The sequence below is a fragment of the Sus scrofa genome, chromosome 6, assembly GCF_054392235.1.
Source record: "Sus scrofa isolate SSC_HxYL_T2T_F1_AM1 chromosome 6, Sscrofa_HxYL_maternal_Yorkshire_Landrace_v2.0, whole genome shotgun sequence".
NCBI lineage: Eukaryota > Metazoa > Chordata > Mammalia > Artiodactyla > Suidae > Sus > Sus scrofa.
Window position 1 is genome coordinate 153,415,886 of NC_139388.1, and position 26,812 is coordinate 153,442,697.

A 26,812-nucleotide genomic window follows, 5' to 3' on the forward strand; every position below is an offset into this window, starting at 1 on the left:
AGCTGATCTAAGCCTGTTGTATTCAGCGTACCCATGTCGATCTGATGAGGTCCTGTTATGGAGGGGTTCCCCCGCCCTTTCTTTTCTTTTATTTGACAGAAAACAAGTTCAGGGCTTCTAAACACTAAAGAGAAAACTTTGGCTTAGACCAGTGTTTTGTCTAGTGCCAAAAATGGAATTCAAATCCGCATAGTGAGAAATTGATTCATAGCATCCTAATAGAGTAATCCTTCACTTTGCTCTATTCAACTGTCTTAAAATTTCCTGTTTCAAACAGCTATGTTACTCGATTAAAACAATGTTAAAATTTTTAAAAAAGGACATTATTGGAACAAGTGATAAAGCTTGAATATGGACTGTTGATAATATTGTACCAATGATAAACTGCTTGATTTTGATTAATATGGAAAAGTCAGTTGCATTTCTATACACTAATAACAAACAGAAAGAGAAATCAAGAAAACAGTCCCATTTACAACTGCATCAAAAAGAATAACATGTCTAGGAATAAATTTTACTAAGGACATGAAAGACCTGTACCCAGAAAAAAGAAAAAAATTGATGCAGCTAAAGAAGACACAAATAAATGGAAAGATATTCCATGCTCATGGATTAGAAAGATTAATGAGAAAGATTAGATTGTTAAAGTATCCATACTACTCAAAGCAATCTACAGATTCAGTGCAATCCATATCAAAATTTAAATGGTATTTTTCACAGAAATAGAACAAATAATCCCAAAATTTGTGTGGACCCATTAAAGACCCCAAGCCAAAAGCAATCTTGAGAAAGAACAAAGCTGGAGGCATCATGCTGATTTCAAACTACATAATAAAGTATAGAAATCAAAATAGTATGGTATTGGCATAAAAACAGACATGCAAATCAATGGAACAGAAAAGTGAACCCAGAAATAAACCCACACATATATTATCAGTTAATTTACAACAAAGGAGCCAAAAACACACAATACGATACGAAGGAGAATCTCTTCAATGAATGGTGTTGGTTAAACTGGTCCTCCTGGAGTTCCCATCGTGGCACAGTGGTTAACGAATCCGACTAGGAACCATGAGGTTGCGGGTTCGGTCCCTGCCCTTGCTCAGTGGGTTAACGATCTGGCGTTGCCGTGAGCTGTGGTGTAGGTTGCAGACGCGGCTCGGATCCCGCGTTGCTGTGGCTCTGGCATAGGCCGGTGGCTACAGCTCCGATTCAACCCCTAGCCTGGGAACCTCCATATGCCGCAGGGGCAGCCCAAGAAATAGCAAAAAGACAAAAAAAAAAAAAAAAAAAAAAAAACTGGTCCTCCACTTTACACCACACACAAAAAATCCTCTCAAAATGGATTAAAGACTTGAGGGTAATACCTGAAGCCATAAAACTCTAGAAGAAAACATAGGCCAAAAGCCCCTTAATATTGGTCTTGGCAATGATTTTTTGGACCTGACACCAAAAGCAAAGGAGTAACAGCAAAAATAAGTGAGACTGCATCAAACTAAAAAGCTTCCACACAGCAAGGGAAATCATCAACAAAGTGAAAAGGCAACCCACAGATTGGGAGAAAATATTTGGAAATCACGTACCTGGTAAGGGATTAATATCCAAAATATATAAAGAACTGGGAGTTCCCTCAGTGGCACAGTGGAAATGAATCTGACTAGGAACCATGAGGTTGCGGGTTCGATCCCTGGCCTCCCTCGCTCAGTAAGTTAAGGATCCAGCGTTGCCATGAGCTGTGGTGTAGGTCGCAGACACGGCTTGGATCTGATGTTGCTGTGGCCTGGTGTAGGCCGGCAGCTGTAGCTCTGATTTGACCCCTAGCCTGGGAACCTCCATATGCCGTGGGTGCAGCCCTAAAAAAGGCAAAAGACAAAAAAATATATATATATACACATATATATATATATATATAAAGAACTAATACAACTCAACAGCAAAACAAACAAACAAACACTCCGATGAAAATATAGGCAGAGGATCTGAATAGACATTTTTCCAAGGAAGACATACAGAGGGCCAACAGGTACATGAAAATGTGCTCCTTGTCTGTCATCTTCAAGGGAAATACAAACCAAAATCACAGTAAGTTATCACCTCACACCTATTAGAATGAATTTTATCAAAAAGACAAGAAATAAGAAGCACTGGTGAGGATGTGGAGAAAGGGGAACTCTGTGCACTGTTGGTGGGAATGTAAATTGGTGTAACCGCTATATAAAATAAGGAGGCTCCTCAAAAAATAGAATTCCTATATGATCTAGCAATTCCATTTCTGGGTTATTTATCTGAAGGAAATTAAAACACTAACTCAAAAAGATACATGGGAGTTCCCGTCGTGGCGCAGTGGTTAACGAATCCAGCTAGGAACCATGAGGTTGAGGGTTCGATCCCTGGCCTTGCTCAGTGGGTTAACGATCCGGCGTTGCCTTGAGCTGTGGTGTAGGTCGCAGACATGGCTCGGATCCAGCGTTGCTGTGGCTCCGGCAGAGGCTGGTGGCTACAGCTCCAATTCGACCCCTAGCCTGGGAACTTCCATATGCCATGGGGGAGCAGCCCAAGAAATGGCGAAAAGACAAAAAAAAAAAAAAAAAAAGATACATGCACCACCATGTCTATTACAGCATTATTAATAGTAGCCAAGTACTCACCAATGGATGAATGGATGAAGAAAATATAGTGTATATACATTTATATAATATACACAATGGAATATTATTCACCCATAATAAAGACAAATCCTACCATTTGCAATATGGATGGGCCTTGAAGGCATTATGCTCAATGAAATATGTCAGGAAGAGAAAGACAAATACAGTATGATCTCACTTATATTTGGAATCTTTAAAAAGAACAAACTCATGGAAAAAGAGGTCAGACTTGTGGTTACCAGAGGTGGGAGGTGGGGAGGGGAGTACTGGAAGGAAGTGGTCAAAAGATAAAAATTTCTAGTTATGAAATAAATTAAGTCCTGGGGATGTAATATACAGCATGTTTGCTATAGTTAATACTACTATATTGTATATTTGAAAGTTGCTAAGACAGTAGATCACAAAAATTGTCATCATAAAAAAAAAAACTGTGATGATCATAACTTACTATGAAACTATAGCTTACTATGATGATCATTTCACAACATATATGTGTATTGAATCATTATGTCGCATATCTGAAATTAATGTAATATTTCAATCTATTTCAAAAATGTTCCTGATTTTGATCATCATATTGTGATTACATAAGAGAATATCTTTGTTCTTAGAAAAACGCAGAACTATTTATGGATGAAAGTATAAGATGTCTCCACTTATTTTCAATGAATCATAAAAAAATTTTGCATTGTATGTGTTATGTGTGTGTGTGTTTCTATAGAGAATGATAAAATAGCTGAGACAAAATGTAAACAAGCATTAAGTCTGGCTAAAGGGTAATAAACTGTTATTCCTAGAATATTTTTTAACATTAGGAATACATAAAGTAGTTCCCACTGTGGTGTAGTGGATTAAAGATAGCGGTATTGACTCGGCAAGGCTTGGGTCACTGCTGAGACAGAGGTTTGATCCCCGGTCCTGTGCAGTGGGTTAAGGATCTAGTGTTGCCACAGCTGTGGCTCGGATTCAGTCCCCGGCCTGGGAACTTCCATGTGCCAAGGGTACAGCCAAAGAAAGAAAAGAAAAATATATATGATATATAAATTGAAAATTATTCATCCCAGACGAGCCCCCCAAAAAAACCAAAAAATTATTCAAAAATACTCATCAGATTGTTCATTAAAAATACTAACGGATGGATTAAACAGTAAATTAGACACAACTGAAGAAAGAACTGAATAACTAGGAGATAATATCTGAAGAAACTGCCAAAAAATCAGCATAGAGATCAATAATAGGAAATAGGAGTTTAGAGATACGGAAAATTGAATGAGAAAACCTAAAATTTTTTCTAGAAGGAGTCTCAAAAAAGTAGAACCAAGGAGAGCCAATACTTGGAGACATTACGGCTTAGATTTCTTTCCAGAACTGATAAGACAAAAGTCCACATAAGAGACTACCTCAGAGACAAGACTGTGTTAATATGAGATACTTTGGGAACCTGCATTTAAACCACCTTAAGTAGAACTGGAGGATTATGAAAAAAAAAAAAAAAGGAATTAAATATATTCTTGAATTTAAGACTGAGGTTTTAAGTTTAAAAATTAAATCATTTATATGACCCTTTGTGCCAATCACTGTGTCACTTTGGGGATTCAAATGTGAACAGATGCTGTATTCTCTAGAAGTTTTAATTTTAGTGGGAGAGGTAGGTCAACAAAGACTTTTAGAACTCATAATCTACCTGTTAACAGACAAGATGCTAATGATAAAAATATCTTGGAGTTCCCATTGTGGGTCAGCAGGTTAATAACCTAACTAGTATTCATGAGAAATGCAGGTTCGATCCCTGAATCTGCTCAGTGGGTTAAGGATCCAGCATTGCCATGAGCTGTGGTGTAGGTTGCAGATGCAGCTCGGATCTGGCATTGCTGTGGCTGTGGTGTAGGCTGGCGGCTACAGCTCCAATTCGACCCCCTAGTCTGGAAACCTCCATATGCCACAGGTGCAGCCCTAAAAAGCAAATAAATAAAGTTTGCTCTTCTTTATCTCTTCTTTGACTCCTTCCCCTCAATTTTACAGATTTATTATGGATAGGACCTAAAATCTGAGTTTCTCTCCCTCAAGCTATGCAACAGTGGGCAAATCATACCAACTCTTCCCTGTTGGATGAACTAAATGATTTCTCAGATTTCTCCTAGTCTTGTCTATTAAACGTTTTTGTGATTCTTGTAAATATTGCCAGCTTTTCCAGCTTTCAGTTATTAGATGCCTGAATTATCTGAAAGCCACGTTACCCACAACAAATCATGTTTATTTTCTCATTCAACTGTTGAGAGTGGGAGGGGTCTAACTCAGCTCACTTTCTTAATTACTTTTACATATCTCTTTGGCCTTCTTAGATCAACCTAGGACTAAACTGAAAAATTTTAAGTACAAACATTTAGTTTCTCTAAGAATTAACCATCTCCAATAAAGCAGTGATATTTTGAACAGTTAGTATCAGGGTGAGGCTTGTTTTCTTCTAAAAAGTAGTATTGCATCTTAACAGCATTTTAAAACAAAGGCTAAAAAAGGGCTATACTGTGTGTTTTTGGTTTGATTTCTACTTCTGATGTTTTATAAATACAAAAACATCTTAGGAATCAGGTGATTTGTATTCCAAAGCTAAACTGAGTACTTTTTTGGATTATCTGCTATTTTTATTTGTTCATATCTCTATTCTCTTCTTGCTTCATTGAGAATTCACATTAAATTGATTTCAAGTGGACTTCTAATTAGTCTCAGGAAATAATTTTATGTGATAGGCTAATGTAGATAGAATAGCAAAATTAAGTAAACTATTTTAGATTGCGTTTTTGTATTTAATATTTATTAGAGTAATTTTTGTAAATTGTCTATCTCTTCTATTCTTGCTCCTGTCACTTGTTTGAAAGTCAATAGTCAGTTATTTATGAATAGTCATTTTCTAGGATCTATAAATTTTGGGTTTTTTTCTGTAATACAACCTTTGTAATAAAATTGTTTTGCTTTATGATCAAATTTTCTAACACTTTAAATAACTTAATTTCTTCTTCTCAAGAGTAGAGAAAGGACTTTAAACAATGCATTTGTCACTGGGAAAACTAGTTTTAATTTATATTGACCTTTTTCTCCTTTGAGTATTTAGTCTGCATTCAATAAAATGTTGATGACTGCTCTTTAGAAGACAGCTGTACGAAATAAAGTATTATAAATATTCAGCTTTCCTTTCTAAGCATTGTCACCAACAGCTGGGCATCCAGTTTAGCAGAACAGATTTTGCACAGAGAGAGCCTGGCATGTTCCTGAATCAGTTTAGTGAAGGAGACAAAAAATAGTTTCTTATGGATTGGGGACTTATAAAGACATAGAGCATCTGTTCCTCGGTTAAGTCATAGTCTGGTAGCACTGAATCATGTTTAAAGCTAGAATAATGTGCAAAACTTTTTCACCTTGCTCATACCTTTATTTTAGTGCCTAGTGTACTACTTCTGCAAATATACTTTCAACATTTCCATTGAAGGTATGTAAATTATTTTGCTCTTATGTATGTTTTTGTTAGTGGTATTTTACAGTATACAAATACATTAATTTTTACTATGACTATTTTATAGCTTTAATGTTTGAATTGTATTATAGTACATATTTATAGAACCACATATAAAAAATCCATTTAAATATTTAATTATGATTTCATCTTGGTATATGCTATTAAAAAATTTTTCATCATTGAGAAAATTACTTTCTTCATAGCTATTCTACTTTAGTTGGCAAAAGTAACTTAGAATCTTTGTTTATATATATTACTTTTAAATATTTGGCTACTTAAAGTATATTAAATCTAAGATATCTTTAAATACTTTGTTTCGTGTTAAAAGATCATTGAAATTGCATGATCTGCTAAAAGCAAATATAAGTATTTACTTATGGGTTTGTAATTGAATAATAAGATTGTGTTTTTAATTTATTAACATCTATTTTACCCTTATATTAGATGTAGAAATTATCAAAAAAAAAACCATTATGACGTAATCATGATTGGTACACCATTTTCTGCATATAAGATATTTTTTATAAATTTAATATATGGAAATTCCTGGCCAGCTTGAGATTTTATTTACATGATTGGTACACCATTTTCTGCATATAAGATATTTTTTATAAATTTAATATATGGAAATTCCTGGCCAGCTTGAGATTTTATTTAAAGGAAAAATTATTTAAAGCCTCAATGAAATAATTTAGTAGAAATTAATTCACTATTTGTAGAAAAAAATATTCTGCCACTTAAATGCACAAGAAACAAGATGGAACAATGGCCGTGCTTTTATCTGCATTTGATAATCTGCTGAAGTGAAATAAAAACATTAACAACATTTTTATATCAAAAAGGCAATTACTTCCCTTAGCTGGCATAATTAAACAATAAAATACTAACACTGTAATAAATTTCACCATGGCTGTCACAATAAAAATTGTACTGTTGCTGTTACTTTTTGTAAATCTAGTCATAGCACATTCCCAATACCAGCATATCTTGACATATGTTAGTTTATTATCTTTTTATACCAACAATGGATATCGAAATAAACAGTAATACCAAGATAGGTACGGCCTTAGTGATCTTAAATGCAAGTAAATTGGTGAGAAAATAAATTAAAACAAAAAGCTAGTCAATAAATGGGCTCCTACAAAATCCCATATGAGATTGCCATTTCAAGAAATGGGTTTTATATGGAATTTCTCTTTGAAAGACTCACTGATAGTTAACAATTTACCATTTTAAAAACTTCCTAGATGCTTTTTTAAAAAATTTAAACAAAGGTGGCAAAATACTGCAATGCCACTAAAAAAATCATTAGCAGTGTAATTAGCAATTTAGAATACCATTATCCAACTTGTTCTGTACAGAATGCAGCTGTGACTGTAATTTTGCATCTGTTTCTTTGGTCAGAATGGTATTTTGGTAGATGAGTAGTCCAGCTTGAAATGAAATACTCTTCTTTCCTGCCCCAAAACTGTTCTTTGGGAGATGGTAACATCATTTGAACGGAAGAGAATGGCCATTTAGGAATTCATCCTTTTCGTGATGTACAATTGTCATCATGGCAAGCTTTCTACCCATTTTTTTCCCTCCAATTAGGATGTGTCAAGGTAGCCAGTGCCACAGCTAATATCCTATATTGGAAAAATACATTGTTGTGTTTGGCCCAATTCTGTACCTTTAAACCAACTGACTTAGCTTGGTACCACATGGCCATCAACTGCTAAGTACAGGTTCCCAGTATCCTTGCCTGGGGCGTCAACATTTCTTTTTTCTGGCCTATTTCTAATATTTATTATTTCTGATGTTTTCAGCTTTTGTATTTTTGCTTCATCATTTGCAGCTCTTAGATCTGACAGCTTTTGCTCTGGTGCTATGTGTAGGCTTCTCTTCTTAGCTACATTTATGTTTCTATCCACCCAAGTAACAACTTAGCCCTGAAGCAGCCTGGTTCCCAAGAATCTACCCCATGCCAGCGATCCATTGTGGCTGCCTTAGCCCATGCAAAGGAAAATCAGACATTCAAGACATATATCTATAATTCTAAGAGTACCTACTTGCGGTGAAATTACAGAGGAAGTAGTAGTCATTTTGTGCTCATTTTGCCTTACCAATATGATGCTAAAGGAGGAAGACTCTGATGTCCAAGGAAAGGAGATGGCTCTTATATGCCAGCTGGTTGAAGTGGAGCCTGTTCATCCTAAACTGGTGTTTCCTCTCCCAGAGATGTTTAGAACTCCCAAATCCCAGTGTTCCCAGTGTAGCTACAGACCATCATGGAGATTAAGGTTCCATGATGTTAGGGCAAGTCTGCAAAAGTAATTTTCCTTACAGAGGTATGAATCATCCCCTATAATCTTTCTTTGTAGACTATACATTGCAAGTACACTGTGTGCTGAGCTGCCCCCCAAAACTGAGGGGCGGGTAAAGAGGAGTGATGATAGTTTCAGTTTATCATGACCTACAATATTGGGGTTGCTCAAGTTATTGCCTTCTAAGCACTGTATCTAGATGAATTTTCAGAAATGGAGATGAATTATTTATTATAAACTGCTACCAGTGGCAGTCCAGATGTTGTTATAGGGACAACTGGCTACCTGGTCATATACCTAGCCGGCTTAACCTAGTCTCTTAAAGGACTACCTCAGAGAAGGAATGGGAGACGCAGATGCTGTAAATGGGAAGGGAAGGAACACACTTCCTACAAAGACAAACTCAATAGGCATGCTGCTAGAAGGAATGGCAGTGCAGGTTTAGGGGAGGTTTGCTGATTTGGATATGTATACCCAGTTGAAATTACTCCATTACCCTTAGCAGGATACTTCTAAGTCTGATTATTCCCATGGCCTGAACTTATCCATTCTCTCTGAGACCAGGCTTCTGCTCACTCCTGAAATTAGAAAAAATGTGGACTTCATGGCATTAGGAAATTTTTATAGCTTACATTCTATAAGCTTACTTATTAATCTGGCTCGATCTACTCCTTTCTTCTCTCCCTCTGTCCTTCTTCTTCCCTTCTTCCTTCCTTACCTTTTAATTATGGAAATTTTCAAACTGACATAAAAGTAGAGACAAAAATACAGTGAACTCCCATGTAGCCATCACCAGCTTCAACAATTATTAGTATTTTGCTAGTTTATATTTTTTTGCCTGGAATTTTACAAATCTCAGACATGCTATTTCATCAGAATATTCTTCAGTATGCATTTGTAACAGATAACAACTTCCTTCATAACTATAGTGCCATTATCATACCTTACAAAATAAGAAGTAATTCCTTCATAATATCTTTCATCCATGGTTTCCATGACTGTTTCAAAATGTCCTTTTATAGTTGATTTATTAAAATCAGGATCCAAACAAGGTTCACACATTGCAATGGTTCATATGTACTTTGTCTCTTACAAATCTTTTAAAATCATTTTTTAAAAATCTATTATAATAAAGAAAGAGCTTTGCCACACACACACACACACACACACACACACACACACACACAATCTTTTAATATCTTGGAGTTCCCATGAACTCAGCGGAAATGAATCTGACTAGTATCCATGATGATGCAGATTCCATCCCTGGCCTCACTCAGTAGGTTAAGGATCTGGCATTGCCAAGAGCTGTGGTGTAAGTCACAGATGCATTTCTATTTATTTTTATTTTCTTCCATTTTTTTTTCAGAAGTGTTTTGTAGTTTTCAGTATATAAGACTTGCACTTTTTGGTTATATTTATTCCTTAGTGTTTTATTCATCTTGGTACTTAAGTAATTTTTTCCTTTTTTTGGCTGCACCCACAGCATATGGAAGCTCTTGGGCCAGGGATTGAATCCAAGTCGCAGCTACAACCTACACCACAGCTGCAGCAACTCCAGATCCCTTAATCCACTGTGCCAGGCTGAGGATTGAACCCACAGTACTGCAGATACAATGCCAGATCCTTAACCCATTGTACCACAGCTGGAACTCCTGTAAGTGTTTTTATAAGCTCACTTTAGATTGGTCATTGCTAGTATACAGATACAGAGTTAATTTTTGTCCATTGATCATGTATTATGCAATTTTGCTGAACTCGTGTATTAGCTCTAATACCTTCTTAAAGATTATTTAGAATATTCTATATATTAGCTCATGTCATCTTTCTTTCCCATCATATACCTATTATTTCTTATTTTTGCTTATTGCCCTGGCCAGAACCTCCAGAACAATGTTGCCTAGAAGTGGCAAGAACACTTGGCAAGTTATCATTGTGTTGTTCCTGGTCTCAGTGGGGAAACACAGATAAATATGATGTTAGCTGTGAGTTTTTTCAGAATGCCCATTGTCAGATTGAGACAGTTCCCTTTTATTCCTAGTTTGATGAATAATTTTATCATGAAAGGACATTGGATTTTTATCAAATGTTTTTCTTCATCTATTGAAATGATCATGCAGTCTTTTTTCCTTTATATTAATATGATGTATTATATTGACTGATATTTTTTTTTGGTGTTGTTTGTCTTTTTAGGGCTGCACCCACGACAGATGGAAGTTCCCAGGCTAGGGGTCTAATCAGAGCTGTAGCTGACGCCCTATGCCAGAGCCACAGCAATGCCAGATCCAAGCCGTGTCTGCGACCTACACCACAGCTCACGGCAATGCCAGATCCTTAACCCATTAAGCGAGGTCAGGGATCGAACCCAAAACCTCATGGTTCCTAGTCGGATTCGTTTCCGCTGTTTCATGATGGGAATGCCTGACTGGTTTTTGTATGTTGACCCAAACCTTGCTTTCACAGGATAAATCCCACTTGGTCATAATGTATAATTCTTATTTATCTCTGGTTCAGTTTGCAGGAATGTTGAGGATTTTTGCATCTATGTTCATAAGGGACATTGATCTGTAGTTTTCCTTTTCTTTTTTTTTTTGTCTTTTTGCCTTTTCTTGGGCCGCTCCTGCGGCATATGGAGGTTCCCAGGCTGGGGGTCGAATCAGAGCTGTAGCCACCGGCCTATACCACAGCCATAGCAACTCGGGATCCGAGCCACGTCTGCAACCTACATACACCACAGCTCATGGCAACCCGGATCCTTAAGCCACTGAGCAAGGCCAGGGATCGAACCCGCAACCTCATGGTTCCTAGTCAGATTCATTAACCACTGAGCCACAACAGGAACTCCTGTAGTTTTCTTTTCTTGTAAGATATTTGTCTGGTTCTGGTATTGGAGTAATGCTGGTTTCATAGAATGAGTTAGGAAGTGTTCTCTCTTTTTTTTTTCTTTTTTTTAAGAATTTGAGAAGAATTGGTGTCAATTCTCCTTTAATTTTTTTTTTTTTTTTTTTTTTTTTTTTTTTTTTTTTTTTTTTGGCCATACCCATGGCATATAGAAGTTCTTGGGCCATGGATTGAATCCAAGCTATAGCTCTGACCTACATCACAGATGCCACAACTCCAGATCCTTAACCTACTATGCCAGGCTGGAGATTGAACTTATACCTCAGCAGTGACCCAAGCTGTTGCAGAGACAACACTGGATCCTTAACTCGGTGTGCCATGGTGGGAACCCCTCAATTCTTCTTTTAATGTTGGTAGAATTCACCACTGAAGCTCTGTGATCCTGTACTTTTTTTATGAGTTTTCTGAGTTAATCTAACTCGACAAGTGACTAATGTATAAAAAATTTCCATTTAATCTAGATTATCTAATTTATTGGCATGTGATTGTTCATAGTCTCACTTTATAATCCCTTTTATTTCTCCAAGGTCAGTTGTAATATCCCCCAACCTCATTCCTGATTTTAGTAATTTGACTCATTTCTTTCTAAAGGTTTGTCAAAGTTGCGTTGGACTATTTGATCTTTTGGATTCATTGATCTTTATTTTATTTTCTATTTGACTTGTTTTTTCTTTAATTCAGTGTTTATTTTTTTTCTTACGCTTCCTTTGGGTTTAGTTTGCTCTTTTTCTAGTTTCCTAAGGTAGGAGGTTACATTATTGATTTAAGAGTTTTCTTCTTTTGTAATTGTTAGTATTTAAATTTCTCACTGAGTACTGGTTTCTCTGCATCCCATAAGTGTTTATGTATGTTGTGATTCACTTTTATTCTCCTCAATGTATTTTCTTTCTTCTTCTTTCTTTTTTTTTTTTTTTTTTTTGTCTTTTTAGGGCTGTACCTGCGGCATTTGGAAGTTCCCAGGCTAGGGGTCGAATCAGAGCTACAGCTGCCGGCCACAGCCACAGCCACAGCCACAACAATGCCAGATCCGAGCTGTGTCTGTGACCTATAACACAGATCACGGCAACACTGGATCCCCAACCTACTGAGCGAGGCCAGGGATCTAACCTTCGTCCTCATGGATACTAGTCTGATCGCTGCACCACAACAGGAACACCCTCTTCAATGTATTTTCTAATTTCCCTTTTGATGGTCATTTCAGGGTGTGTTGTTTAATTTCCACATATTTTTGTATTTTCCAAATGTCCTCTTGTTTTTAATTTCTGATTTTATTCCACCATGATTAGAGAACAATCTTTAAGCATTTACTGAGATTTGTTTTATGGCCTCACATATTTTCTATCCTGGTGAATATTACGTGTGCACCTGAGAAGAATGTATTTCTATTGTTGGGTGGGAGGATTCTATAGATTTTTTTGCTTGTGTGTCTTTTTAGGGCTGCAAACTCGACCTATGGAGGTTCCCAGGCTAGGTGTTGAATTGGAGCTATAGCTGCAAGCCTACACCACAACCACAGCAATGTGGAATCCAAGCCTCGTCTGGGACCTACACCACAGCTCACAGCAACACTGGATCCTTAACCCACTGAACGAGGCCAGGGATAGAACCAGCATCCTCATGGATACTAGTTGGGTTCGTTAACCCACTCCATATAAATGGTTGTTGAATCTAATTGGCATATAGTGTTATTCAAATCTCCCCTTTCCTTGCTGAGTTTCGGTCTAGTTGGTTTATCTATTACTAAATGTGGGGCATTGATGTTTCCAACTATTACGGCTGAATTTTCTATCTCTCCCTTCAATTCTGCCAGTTTTTGCTCCTTGTAACTTGGGGCTCTCTTGTTAGGTGTGTGTGTATATTTACAGTTGTTATATCTTCTTTTCCACTATCAGTAAGTCTTTATTCATTGAGTTTTCTCGGAGAGGAAAGGAGGAAGGGGATAGGATCAGCATATAACAGAAGCATATAGTAAAAGTATAGCAGAAAGGAAAGGAAGCATCTGGTACAACCTAAACACACACGAAGCACAAGGGAACTAAAGTCTTCTGCAGTTCAGAAGTGAAAGGAAGGGATCAAACAAACAGACAGGTTCATGCAATCCTTCCCTCCCTATAAATTCAAAAATTAGCACAAAGCTTTGGTTTCTAGTAGTAAACATGGAGAGTTACATTTGTCTGTCTCCTATTAAACATACATTTTGACTTAAGCTTTTTGTACCTGCAAAAAATTCCCAAATGACTTGGATATACATTCATCTCCCCTTTCTTGTTCTCCCACTCCCTCTTTCTATAACTTCTGTTTTTGTTTTTGTTTTCGCTTTTTAGGGCTGCACTTGCAGCATATACAAGTTCCCAAGCTAGGGGTTGAAACAGAACTGCAGCTGCTGGCCTACACCACAGCCACAGCAGGTCAGGATCTGAGCTATGTCTGCAGCCTACACCACAGCTCATGGCAAGGCCAGATCCTTAATTGACTGAACAAGGCCAGGGATAAAACCCATATCCTCACGGATTCTAGTCAAGTTCGTTACCACTGAGCCACGATGGGAACTCCCCGACTCCCTCTTTCATTTGAAAGCTCCCCCATTGCTTCTCCCTGTCCTGTGAATAGGTTTGGTCCATCCATACGCCAATGTAAGTGTTTGGCATGAATCACATCAAGGAATAGTTTTGACTCACAAGGTTAGGCACTAAGGATGACATATTCCTAGCTTCTTCAGGTTTTTCTTTCTTTCTTTCTTCTTTCTTTCTTTCTTTCTTTCTTTCTTTCTTTCTTTCTTTCTTTTTTTACACAGATCATTCAGGAGTTATAGAGACACTCAAGAATCAAATGAGTATGTATAGTGTGGGAGTCATGTTTTTAGGTCAGAATATCTGATCTAAAATAGAAAATAGGGAACAGAGAACAAAAAAGAAAAGATGGTTCAAGGCTTCCGCTCTTTTTCAGCTTTTTTGAGATTTACTTGACCTAACTGTAAGATATTTAAAGTGTACAACATGATAATTTGATTTATATATTGTTGAGGTAATTGCTATATTGATTCAGATATACACACATTGTGTGTGTGTGCATGTATACACATGCATTGTAAAAAGGAGTCCTCCTATCAAATTAACGTATCCACTGCTTCACATTTTCCTTTTCTTTTTTTTTTTTTTTAAGGCCGCACCTACAGCATATGGAGATTCCCAGGCTAGGGGTCTAGTCGGAGCTGTAGCCGCTGGCCTATGCCACAGCCACAGCAACGTGGAATCCGAGCTGTGTCTGGGACCTATACCATAGTCGAGGCAATGCCAGATCCTAAACCCACTGATCAAGGCCAGGGATCGAACCTGTGTCCTCATGGATGCCAGTCGGAGTCTTTTCGCTGAGCCACGATGGGAAATTCCACATTTTTCTTTTTCTTTGTTGGTGAGAACATTTGAGTTCTACCCTCTTAGCAAATTTCAATTACTATGCAATAATACACTGTTATATTGAGAGTTCCCATCCTGGCTCAGTGGTTAACCAACCCGACTAGCATCCATGAGGGTGCAGGTTTGATCCCTGGCCTCGTTCAGTGGGTTCAGGATCTGGCGTTGCCTCGACTGTGGTGCAGGTCGCAGACACGGCTCAGATTCCATGTTGCTATGGCTGTGGCATAGGCCAGCGGCTACAGCTCTGATTTGACCTACAGCTCTGATTTGACCCCCAGCCTGGGAACCACCATATGCCATGGGTACGGCCCTAAAAAGACAAAAGACCCCCCCAAAAAATACACTGTTATCAATTATAGTCACCTTGTTATACATTAGATTCTCAGACCTTATTCATCTTATAACTGAAGGTTTGTACCCTTTATCAAACTCTCCCTATTTCCCCCATCCCCCAGCCACTAATAACCACTTTTCTATGTTGCTGTGAGTTGGACTTATTTATTTATTCCCCATATAAGTGATACTATGCAGTACTTACCTTTCTCTCTTTGTCTTATTTCACTTAGCATAACGTCCTCCAAGTTCATCCACGTTGTCACTAATAATAGAATTTCCCACTTTAAAGAGAGCAGCTCCCAAGATGATGTTTCAGATCCTTTTGGCTGGTGCACAACCCTCTGTAAGATACTTCGACTTTCCTGCTTTCAATACAAAAGGAAATGTATTAACAATTAAAAACCCAAAAGAACATTTAGAAAGAGTAATTCATTATATTCACATGGTCTAAGTAACCTAATAATCACTAAATTGGCAACTGCAAATCTCAGATGAATAAAATAACTAGAGAAAAACAGCACTGGGGGAGATAAGAAGCCAGAGCCCGACACTCATCACCCAGTGCATTCTATTGCATTTGCTCGCTTTCAATACAGTGATGTAATTTCACAGTGATCTTACAGCACGTAAATTAAACCCCCCCTTCTCCTTCAGCTAATATGGCACTACAACTGCTCTGCATTAGGGCATGACACTGGCTCCAGGTACAACTCTAAATAATTCTAACTAAAGGGTCTCTCTCTAGAAGCCAAGCAAGAAAAGTCCAGGATTTTGAGAAGTTAAGGCTTTTAGTTCTTGCTTTCATACATCCATTTCTGAGCAGCACAGATGGATAGAGATGTATCATTTTTCAATCTTTGCTCACCAACTTAGATCTTTACACACACACACACACACACACACACACACACACACGTATGGTAAGCCTAGCCTAATCCAGTGCAGGATGGATCTGGGTATGAATCAAGTCCTGTGCTGGATGATTAGAAATTTAGAATTAGAATTTTTTACTATGTATATGGACAACCTTCACCTAACCTTGACTTCTTCCCTAGGCCCATCACCTGGCCCAGCCTCTAAGTTCTCTGCAGCAGCTTTTTATTCATACTCATCTCTAAACTTCCTGTAGAAGGAGATCAAGTCATGGGGCAAACCAACTAAAACTAAGACTCCCATGAAACATTTTCAAGGTGAAGAAGTTTCAAGAGAGCACTGTGGTAGAAAAATTCGGTAGTTCAACAGGCTATATGCCCCAAATAGACAATAGATAGAAAAGCCCTGCCTTACCTCCGGGAGATTCCCTGACAAAGAATATAATCTGGCTTTATGAACAATCTTTTCACTCTGACATAGGAAATATTATTATACATCTTTCTTTAAAAGGGCAACAACTTCCCTGTTCAGGCTCCTTTCAAAAGCTTAATACTGTGAGAGCAGAGTCTCAGATAAAGCATGCAGGTTCTAGTGAGAGTTTTCTACAAAAGCCCTCACTTGGAGTTCCCATCATGGTGCAGTGGTTAACGAATCCGACTAGGAACCATGAGGTTTCGTGTTCAATCCCTGGCCTTGCTCAGTGGGTTAAGGATCTGGCATTGCTGTGGCTCTGGTGTAGGCCAGTGGCTACAGCTCCGACTAGACCCCTAGCCTGGCGACTCCATATGCCATGGGAGCAGCCCTAGAAAAGGCAAAAAGACAAAAACAAGCAAACAAACAAACAAACAAACAAAACCCTTGTGTTTAACTAGCAGCATTAGCATTCCTTCGTCTTACTCCTTCCCCTCACCCAGAGAGAAGGGGGTGATGCTGTGGATCCTGAGAAATATAGCAGTGCCAGCAGCCCCCTACCCACCTTATCTGTCCTGCTTTCTCCACTCTTTGCCGATTGATGTCTGCTCCTCGAAATTTCCTGAGTGCAAAGAGATAGCCACCCATTCATCCTGGCAAAATTCTGTGCCTCTGAGAGCAGGACAGGGCTCTGGATTTCTTCTTTCTCCAAAATGGGTTGGCTTTCTTTGTGAGGTGGGGTCGTGCTAGGCCTTCAGTGGATATGAGGCCACCACATGGCTGATGCTCTGGCAGAAGTGGTACTTTTGGGGCTAGAGTGACAGCTTGCATCCTTTGGCATGATGCTCTCTAGCTCCACAGTTGTAGCACCAGTCTCCTTTATATCTGCTTCTACATGTTCTCCTCTGTTGGCCACTTCTCACTCCTAGTTCCGAACACCCCACCAGATCTGGATACATTGCAGGCCCTTGGCAGACTTCTTAGAGTTGAATTCCACTGCCTTACTTTCCTTGAGGCTCCAGAAGCCCTCCATGTGAAGTAGGCATTATCTTTCTAGTTATATGTTGGATAGATGGAGAAGGCTGAAGTGCAGAGTGAGTAAGTGATGTACCCACAATAGCACAGTTAAGAAGGAGCAAAATCACTATAAGAGTCAGCACATCCTGATTTTAAGGATAATGCTCCTTCCATACAACACAGCTATTTTTCCTTTACTGGAACTATTAAAAATAATTGATGGTTCTTCACTCTTCGGGAAAAAATCTTATTTCTAATACTATTTGGGGGTCATATTATCTTTACAGTTGACTAAATTTATAAATGTTTTAAAATATTGGCTTAGCTCAATAGGAAAAAAGAAAGTCTTTTACATAGGAAAAAAGTAGCCTCAATCCTTATCTCGGATGATAAACAAAAATTAATTTGAGGAGTATCCTAGACATAAAGTAGAAGCCAAAAACATAAAGTTTCTGGAAGGAAACATAGAAGATTCATTAAAAGACACCATTATGAAAATGAGTAGTTTGGAGTTCCTGCTGTGGCTCTGTGGGGGAACCAACTAACATCCATGAGGATGTGAGTTTGATCCCTGGCCTCGCCCAGTGGGTTAAGGATCTGGTGTGGTCATGAGCAGCAGTGTAGGTTGCAGGCACAGCTCAGATCTGGCATTGCCGTGGCTGTGGCAAAGGCCAGCAGCTGCAGCTCTGATTTGACCTCTAGCCTGGGAACTTCCATATGCTGTGGGTGTGGCCCTAAAAAGAAAAAAATACAAAGAAATAAAGAAAGTGAGTAGGCAAGCCATGGATTGAGAAGAAGATATTTGTCATGCATCCATCTGACGAAAGCCTTGTATCTAGACTATATAAATAATAAAAAAGGACAGTGCAATTTAAAAAGTACCAAAACTTGGACACTTTGCAAAGAAAGATTTAAATGGAAAATTGCCACAAGAAAATGTGTTCAACATCATTAATCATTAGAAATGCAAATTAAAACCGCAAAGGGATACCATTCCCACTCACCAGAATAGCTAAATAACAACAAAAGAGACTGGCTTGGGGAAAAAACCAGCACTGGAATGACTAAAGGAACCTAAAGGCTGCAGCGCCTCTCTCATTGGTTGATGGAAATTGAAAATGACACAGAACTTTGGAGAACTATGTAGCTTTTATTTTACACATAGAAAATAAATCTATATCAATCCTATAGGCCGGCAATTCTATCCCTAGGCTTCCCAAAGAAATAAAAATCATATATCCACAAAAAGACATGTACAAGAATGTTCTTAGCAACTTAATTCATTATCACCCCAAACTAGAAATAATGCAAATGTCCTTCAACAGGAGAGTAGAAAAACGAATTCTGGTGTATTTATACAAAGGAGGAGTACAATCAGAAGGAACACACTCTTACCACACACAACAGCAGAGATTATCTCAAAAACACGTTGAACAAAAGAAGCCAGATACAAAGGTCCTGTATTTAATTTATATGACGTTCAAGAATAAGCAAAACGATAGTCGCAGGAATTAGAAAGCTTCTGGGCTGTGGAGTAGGAATTCAGTGGAAGTGGGTACAAGCGAATCTTCTGAGATGTTTGAAATTTCTGTATCTCGGGTGGTGGTGAGTTTATGCAATTGTCTGAAATCATCAAGCCAAATACTTAAGATCTGTGTATTTTATTGTAAGTAAATCATACTTCGGCAAAGAAATAAAAATATATCTGAGGTAGAATGCACTTTATATTCTGAAAAATATGAGGATATATGAAGGAATGACAATAGCCATGAAAACACATCATTAAGGACTTCTTGAGGACTCTAGTGCCACAGAGTAACTAAATAGTGATATCTTCAATATTAATATTTTGATATCTTAAAATTTCAGAACAGTAATGAACACAAATGGAAACACCAGTGTTTCAGCGTTTTAGCCAGTGTCTTATTTTTCCTGTTAAAATCTTTTATCAAAGTAAAATTTATATGTTGCGAAATTCCAAGATCTTGAGTGTCTAGTTAATGAGTTTTAAAAAATATATCCCTGCGTATCAAACACTCAGTCGAAAAATATAACATTTTCATCACCACAGATCTAGTGTATTGGTTATATCCTTTCCTTGAAAACTGTAAGATCCCTTAGATAAGTGTAAAATGCTTTTGTTCTCCATAACCATCATTAAAAATAACAAAACCCAAACATTATTTAAATCACTAAGAATGATATTTGTGGTGGCTAATAAAAAGTTAGTTGATATCTAGAACTCTTCTAGGAACCCTAGGCCCAAATTGTGAAAAATCCCTGAGACATTTAGTATTTAGAATTTCCTAATGTTAATTTCATAAGTACTAGTTACGCACAGTAATATCTTAGGTAAGACATTCCAATAACACAATTAAGCAGTATAAGGGTAAAAGATTTATCTCCCTTTAGCTACTCTAATTTTTCTTTTGTTTCTGGTTGTCCAAATACCTACAGTACCTGTATTTTAAATATTTCAGTGATGGCATAGACTAGTAGTTCATAATAATAATAGCAGATCCATTATATCCCATATTTCATCCTGAAAGAATCCTTAGTTAGTACTTTCTAGACTGTTTATAATAGGTAAAAATCAATAAAATACAGGCACCTTTTTGGTAGAATATGCTTTAAAAAAGGTGATGAAGCAGGCTACAATTTGTGAAGAATATTGAAGGAGAATGTCATATATATTTGAAATTATGGAGAGAACATTCATTTCTTTTTTCTGGACAGAAAAAAAAATCAATGTCCAAATTTTAGCTTTGCTAATGTGTGAGGCTTGACCTCCTTATAAAAGTACAGTGGCATTTGGACTGATCTTAGAATCTTTTTTTTTTTTTTTTTTTTTTTTTTGGTGTGGTGTTAAATATCTATAAGGAGTTGTAAATTATTATAGAAGTAGTTGTGACTTACCCGATTTCTGTTTCCTTACATTTTGTTTGCATCTTGAATTCTTTCCCTTCTCTAGCCAAATCTTTTCTTCTCACCTTTTCTTCTTTTTGCTAAAGGATCTGGTAGGTAGCACTTATCATTGCTGAGTGGAAAGAGTGCCAGCCTTCTCAATTAGTAGCCCAGTCTTCTCTCAGATCTCAGGCTTCTTAACTCTTCCTGTTGTGGGAGATTAATGAGCAGGCCAAGCCCTTCAACATTTGGGATTTGGCAGAACGGAAATTCTTTTTTTTTTTTTTTTTTTAATATTTTCAGGGCTGCACCCACTGCATCTGGAAGTTCCCAGGCTAGGAGTGGAATAGGAGCTGTAGCCACCGGCCTACGCCACAGCCACAGCAATGGGATCCCAGCCACGTCTGCAACCTATACCACAGCTCACAGCAATGCCAGGTCCTTAACCCACTGAGCAAAGCCAGGGATTGAACCTGCATCCTCATGGATGCTAGTTAGATTTGTTTCCGTTGAGCCACGACAGGAACTCCCGGAATGGAAATTCTTTTTTGTTTTTTTGTGTTTTTTGGTTAAGTTATTTTTATTTTTTTTTAAATGATTTTTATTTTTTTCCATTACAGCTGGCTTACAGTGTTCTGTCAATTTTATACTGTCAAATTTATACAAGGTGGCCCAGTCACAAATATGTTATACATTCTTTTTTCTCACATTATTATGCTCCATCATAAGTGACTAGATATAGCATGAAATAAATGGAAATCATCCAACCAAAAAAAGAAAGGAACAAAGGAGAAACATAGAATCAACTAAAAACAAAGTTTAAAATGGCAATAAATACGTATTTATCACTAATTACCTTAAGTGTCAATGGTCTGAATGCTCTAATCAAAAGACACAGAGAGGTAGACTGGATAAAAAAACAAGAGACTCACCTTAGGGCAAAGGACACACAGATTGAAAGGGAGGGGATAGGAAAAGATACTTCATGCCAATGGACAAGACAGGAGAGCAGGAGTTACAGTGCTCATATCAGACAAAATAAACTTCAAAATGAAGGCCATAAAGAAAGACAAAGAAGGCCAGAATGGAAATTGTTAAATGGACTCTAGGAACACTTTTAAGCATGTTCAGGATTTAAAAATTAGAGGACCTTGGTAAACCTTTGAGAGAAAAAGAATTTAAAGAAGTAAGATTATGCATTTGTGTATTTCAGTAGGAAGATATATAAAAATGCATTATTTATTGAAGAATATTTAGTGGGACAGTAGGCAAAGGTAATTTTCTTTTTGCCCTCTACATATAGTACAATTATAGACAGCATTTTTTCCTTTTAATCAACACAGATCACCCAAAAAAAAAAAAAAAAGCGAAAGAAAAGCTTTAGTATTTTTAAACTGAGGGGGAACTTTTTATAAATATATATGTATGCATATATATATACATATATACATATGCACACACATGTGTACATGTGCGTGCAGGGCATACACACAGATTTATTCTAGGAAAGCTAGAAAATTGTTGTGTGATCTACAGTTGCAATGTTTAGATATTTGGCAATTGGAAAAAATAATTTTTTGGTGAAAATAGGAAAACAGATTGACATAAATGTACATTGGGTAGTGACTTTCATTTCTTGTCCATACACAGTGAAATAGTTCTGGGCAATAAATTCTTACAAGAGTAGGGTAGGATTGGATAAATGTCATAGTTTATGACTGAATACGTATAAACAGGTGCAAACTCAAGATGGAGAGGTAATAATAACCACCTGATAAAGAGACTTAAAACCCTTTCACCTTACAAAAAAGATTGCTTTGGAACTATAGCTTGATATTATAGTTTGATTTTTTTTAAAAGTTATTGGTTACATTTGTGGCTACTGTGGATATATAAAATAAAGAATGGAACGCCTTTTGTTCCCTCAATACAAAGAAGTATTTATCATTTAAAATCTTCACTTAAAAAAAATTGATGCTATAGATTCTAGAACTAATACCAAGATTATTGAAAAAGGTGACATAGCCACTATTTCTGCCATGGTGTCTTAAAAATAAAGAAGAGTTGACAGTGGAGAATTATATAACTATTTCAAATCAGCAACCAAGCGAAAGTTTAATTCTACATTGTTGGCAACATATCACGAGCCTTCAGACCTTTCCTTTATCCCTCAAATCCGCTGTGCTGTCTCTTTCACCTCTAGATTTCAGGTTTTCAGTACCTTTTATTTTCACTTATCGAAGCCTCACACTTCCTCCTCACAAGAATCCTTCTGTGAGATTTCTGCAACCCACTTTGATTTTCCTCTCTTCTCGGAATTTCTGTAGCACGTGTCCTGCCTTTAGACCTGTTCTCTGATGTTTATGAGGCCAGAACAGTTTGCTCTACTTCTATTACACATTGGTTAGCAAATGCTGAGTGATTAGTAAGCATTCTAGGAAACAGGTTTAAAGGGAATTCAGAAGAGCAAGTAATTAACAGCGTGATAATGGGTGTTTGTTGGAAGTGGATTATGAATGAGGCCCCAAACCAAAGAAAGACTAGCTGAGGCCCAAATGTGCATAGCTTAAGTGACCGGAACTACAGCTCTTGTTTAATAATGGGTGAATGAACCAACAAACAGATGAGTATATTCTGAGTAGAGTGGTCTGGCTAAGTTTACCGGATTGTTCTTTTTAATGGTTGCACCCATGGCATATGGAAGTTCCCAGGCCTGGAGGTGAATGCAAACACAGCTGCGACTTACGCCACAGCTATGGCAACACCATATCCTTAACCCACTGTGCCAGGCTGGAGCTCAAACCCCTGCCACCCAGAGACAGACAACACCACCGCTGGATAATTAAACCAGCTATGCCACAGTGAGAACTACTGGACTGCTGCTTTTAAATCATTCATCATACATTTTTGATTTCTATAGTACAAAGATGAAATAATACTTATTTTCAGAAACTCAAACTCTAATGGGGTAGACAGAAATGTAAAAAAGTATTAAAATTTACTAATTCCAGTAAGAGTATGCAAGAGATCTATGGGAACACAGAGGAAGAAACTGCAGAGAGGATTCATGTAGAAATAGGTCAAATTCTCAAAGGCCTTAAATGCCGTACTCATTTGTTTGAATATTATTTTGGTTATCACTACCACAAGACACCATGTCTGAACAACTTTGTGAAAGTTAAGGGCGCCAACGGTCCTTCCTAGGATTTCCTTGCAGTCCTTACTAAGAGACACTTCTGAGAATTTCCCTGACCTAGGCTCCTAATTACATTTCAGGTTCACTTGACAGCAAATGTCAGGATCTAAAACTGGGAGAGTCCACCATCTCTAACTTGTTTGAAAATACTATCTCAGAAGGTAGTAACTCTTTCTTGTTAAAATATCATAAACATTAAATTGAGATGCCCTAATTCATTTGGAGACCTGAAAAATGTACATACCCTGAAAGAATACTACTCACTTTGAAGGTAATAATTGAGTACACTTATTATCCAAAAAGAAGGAACAAGGGAAAGAGTATTGGTTTGAATTTTACAAGTTTACAAATGTAAAAAAAAAAATCTATAGATCAAAACAATCTACAACTACACATAAATATTTTTGTCCCAAATTAATATTTATTTTTAGCTATTTGATTCTCCAAAAATCATGAGGAACAAAATGTTATGGCCTGTTCTCCAAACCTTAAACTTGTCAAATGAGCCCATTTACTTCTCCCACAATCTCTAAAGAAAGACAAAAGTGAACCACCAAATGGTTAGTTGAATATTCTTTTCCAAGTATTGTAAGATTTTTCTAGTTATTAATTAAATCCAAATTTTGATTTAGTAATATATGGACCTTGATGCAGCCAATTTTTTCTTAAAGAATTCAACAGAGAAAAGACTAGAATATAGGTATCACTTTGGACATGAATGTAAACTTTCTGGCAGTTATTTTAAAATGCTACTGCAGACTTTGTTCCCTTACTATCCCAGCCATTAAACAGAAATTATGGCCTGACTGCCTTCAGCCACTATCAATTATAACAGTTACAAATATGCCCCTAACAAGCTATCCATCATGTGCATAAATTAAAGGGCACATAATTCAGGTACTACTACACTACAATTTCAGAATGATATTTCCAAGTGTTATTTTTTTATCTATGTTATCCATTTAGTTTTAGCCACATTCCATGTGTCTTTATAGCTTGCTTTTATTTACTATATTTCACTCTCTTCCTTTACTATTTTAAGTGCATTTGCAAAAGGTTTGTAGAATTTTCCATTGGAGAATAACCTAATTTTAATGTGAAATTCTTTATTTTAAAACATTGGGGAGGAGTTCCCATTGTGGCGCAGTGGTTAACAAATCTGACCAGGAACCACGAGGTTGTAGGTTCAAACCCTGGCCTTGCTCAGTGGGTTAAGGATCCGGCATTGCCGTGAGCTGTGGTGTAGGTCGCAGAAGGGGCTTGGGTCCCGAGTTGCTGTGGCTGTGGCATAGGCTGGCGGCTACAGCCCCAATTGGACCCCTAGCCTGGGAACCTCCATATGCCACGGGAGCGGCCCTAGAAAAGACAAAAAAAAACCAAAAAACAAAAAAACATTGGGGAGTTCCTGTTGTGGTGCAGTGGAAATGAATCCTACTAGGAACCATGAGGTTGAGGGTTCAATCCCTGGCCTTGCTCAGTGGGTTAAGGATCCGTCATTGCCATGAGCTGTGGTGTAGGTTACATATGTGGCTCGGATCCTGCATTGCTGTGGCTGTGGCATAGGCCTATAGCTCCAGCTCTGATTCGACCCCTATCCTGGGAACCTCCATGTGCTGCGTGTGTGGCCCTAAAAAGCAGAAATAAAATAAAATAAAATAAAATAAAATAAAATAAAATAAAATAAAATAAAATATTGGTAGGTTAACTTTGACCATACATTTCCTTGGTCTCTGGTAGTTTATTGCTAAAATATTTATTTAAAAGATATAGAAATCTAGATTTCATAGGTTTAATTTTTAATATGGTAAAAGGTCATGTATCAATGACATGTCAAGTTTCTATTACATAAAATATTAAGTATGCTTAAATTTAATAAAATATATTTTAGATACGCTGTGATTAGCCTGATTCATATTTACTGTTTAACATTTATTGAGTGCTGAGCATACATGAGAAGCTACCGAGAAACAAAGAAGTCTCCTCATTTTACCTAATTTGTTGTAATGAAACCTATAATGAGATCTTAAACTTGCGAATGACTTTTATTTTACTTTAATCAAGTGCTTCTTATGTTAAAGCTATCACTATTAGGTTTGCTTTCACAAAAATATATGAAGATGTATACATTTTCTTCAAGCTCTACAGTTCTGGGTTTTTTATCCACTCGATATATCTTTTGTTTAAAATTAAAAATTAGTGCCTTAGAGATGGCATATCTCTATACTATACTGAAATGTGAATAGATTTTAAGTGGATACGTACTCAATTTCCATATTGAAATTAAATATAGACTTAAGGGGACATTTCTTTTGCCCATAAAAAGATCAGTCACATGATCTCGGTTGACATTTAAGCGGATAATTATCACAGATTATAGTACTAGGTAAGCTCTTTTTTAAAAAGTCATATAGCAAGGGTTCCTGGGATGCTGGTAATATTCTATTTCTATATGGTGCTTATACTAGTTCACTCTATAATTATTCATTAAACTGTACATATGCATTTTATATATACTCTTTGATATGTAGATATCACATACAGAACCCTGAAAATAGAATTCTGTGTAGGATCTTAAATTGGACTATGTTATTTGTAATCATTACATTGCTTGTCCTAATATGTCATCATATGTGTGTGTGTGTGTGTGTGTGTGTATACACATATATATATATAGTCTTTTTAGGACAGCACCCATGGCATATGGAGGTTCCTAGGCTAGGGGTCGAATTGGAGCTTAGCCGCTGGCCTACACCACAGCTCACAGCAATGCTGGATCCTTAACCCACTGATCGAGGCCAGGGATTGAACCCCCATCCTCATGGATGCTAGCTGGCTTCATTAACCATTGAGCCACCACGGGAACTCCTATATGTGTTTTAGAAACAGGAAAACTTGACTCTTAAGAAGTAATTTAAGTTCCAAATGAAATCATAACTTCTACTAAGTCTCATTTTAAAAATATTATACAAAGCATAAGGTAAAATTTAAATAAGCACTTTTACTTAAGATTTTTAAGCACATTTTAGGTGCTACTCACTTCCTATCACACTTAGGGTATAATTCAAAACTTTATCATGATTTTTAGAGCCATACATCACCTCATCTGCCTCACTTTTTACTATCCTTCCTATGTTTACAATATTTTAGCCCTTCTTACTTTCTGGCTATTTGTCAATCATGTTGAGCCCATTGCCTCCACTACATCTCACTTGTAGTTCTCTCAAACTGGAATATTCTTCCTCCAGGTATTTATACATACTTTCTATATATATTTGAACCACATACTATGTTTA

The 26,812-nt window shown here is 37.1% G+C and overlaps 1 long non-coding RNA gene across 1 annotated transcript; it reads right to left on the minus strand.

The window, feature by feature from the left end:
* Positions 1-14,044: 14,044 nt before the first annotated feature.
* LOC146402905 (uncharacterized) lies at positions 14,045-19,148 on the minus strand. The gene is made up of 3 exons (XR_014808097.1): positions 16,968-19,148; positions 15,321-15,480; positions 14,045-14,244 (listed from the first exon to the last, which is right to left on the minus strand). It is a non-coding gene; the product is annotated as an uncharacterized LOC146402905 (long non-coding RNA).
* Between the last annotated feature and the right edge of the window lie 7,664 nt (positions 19,149-26,812).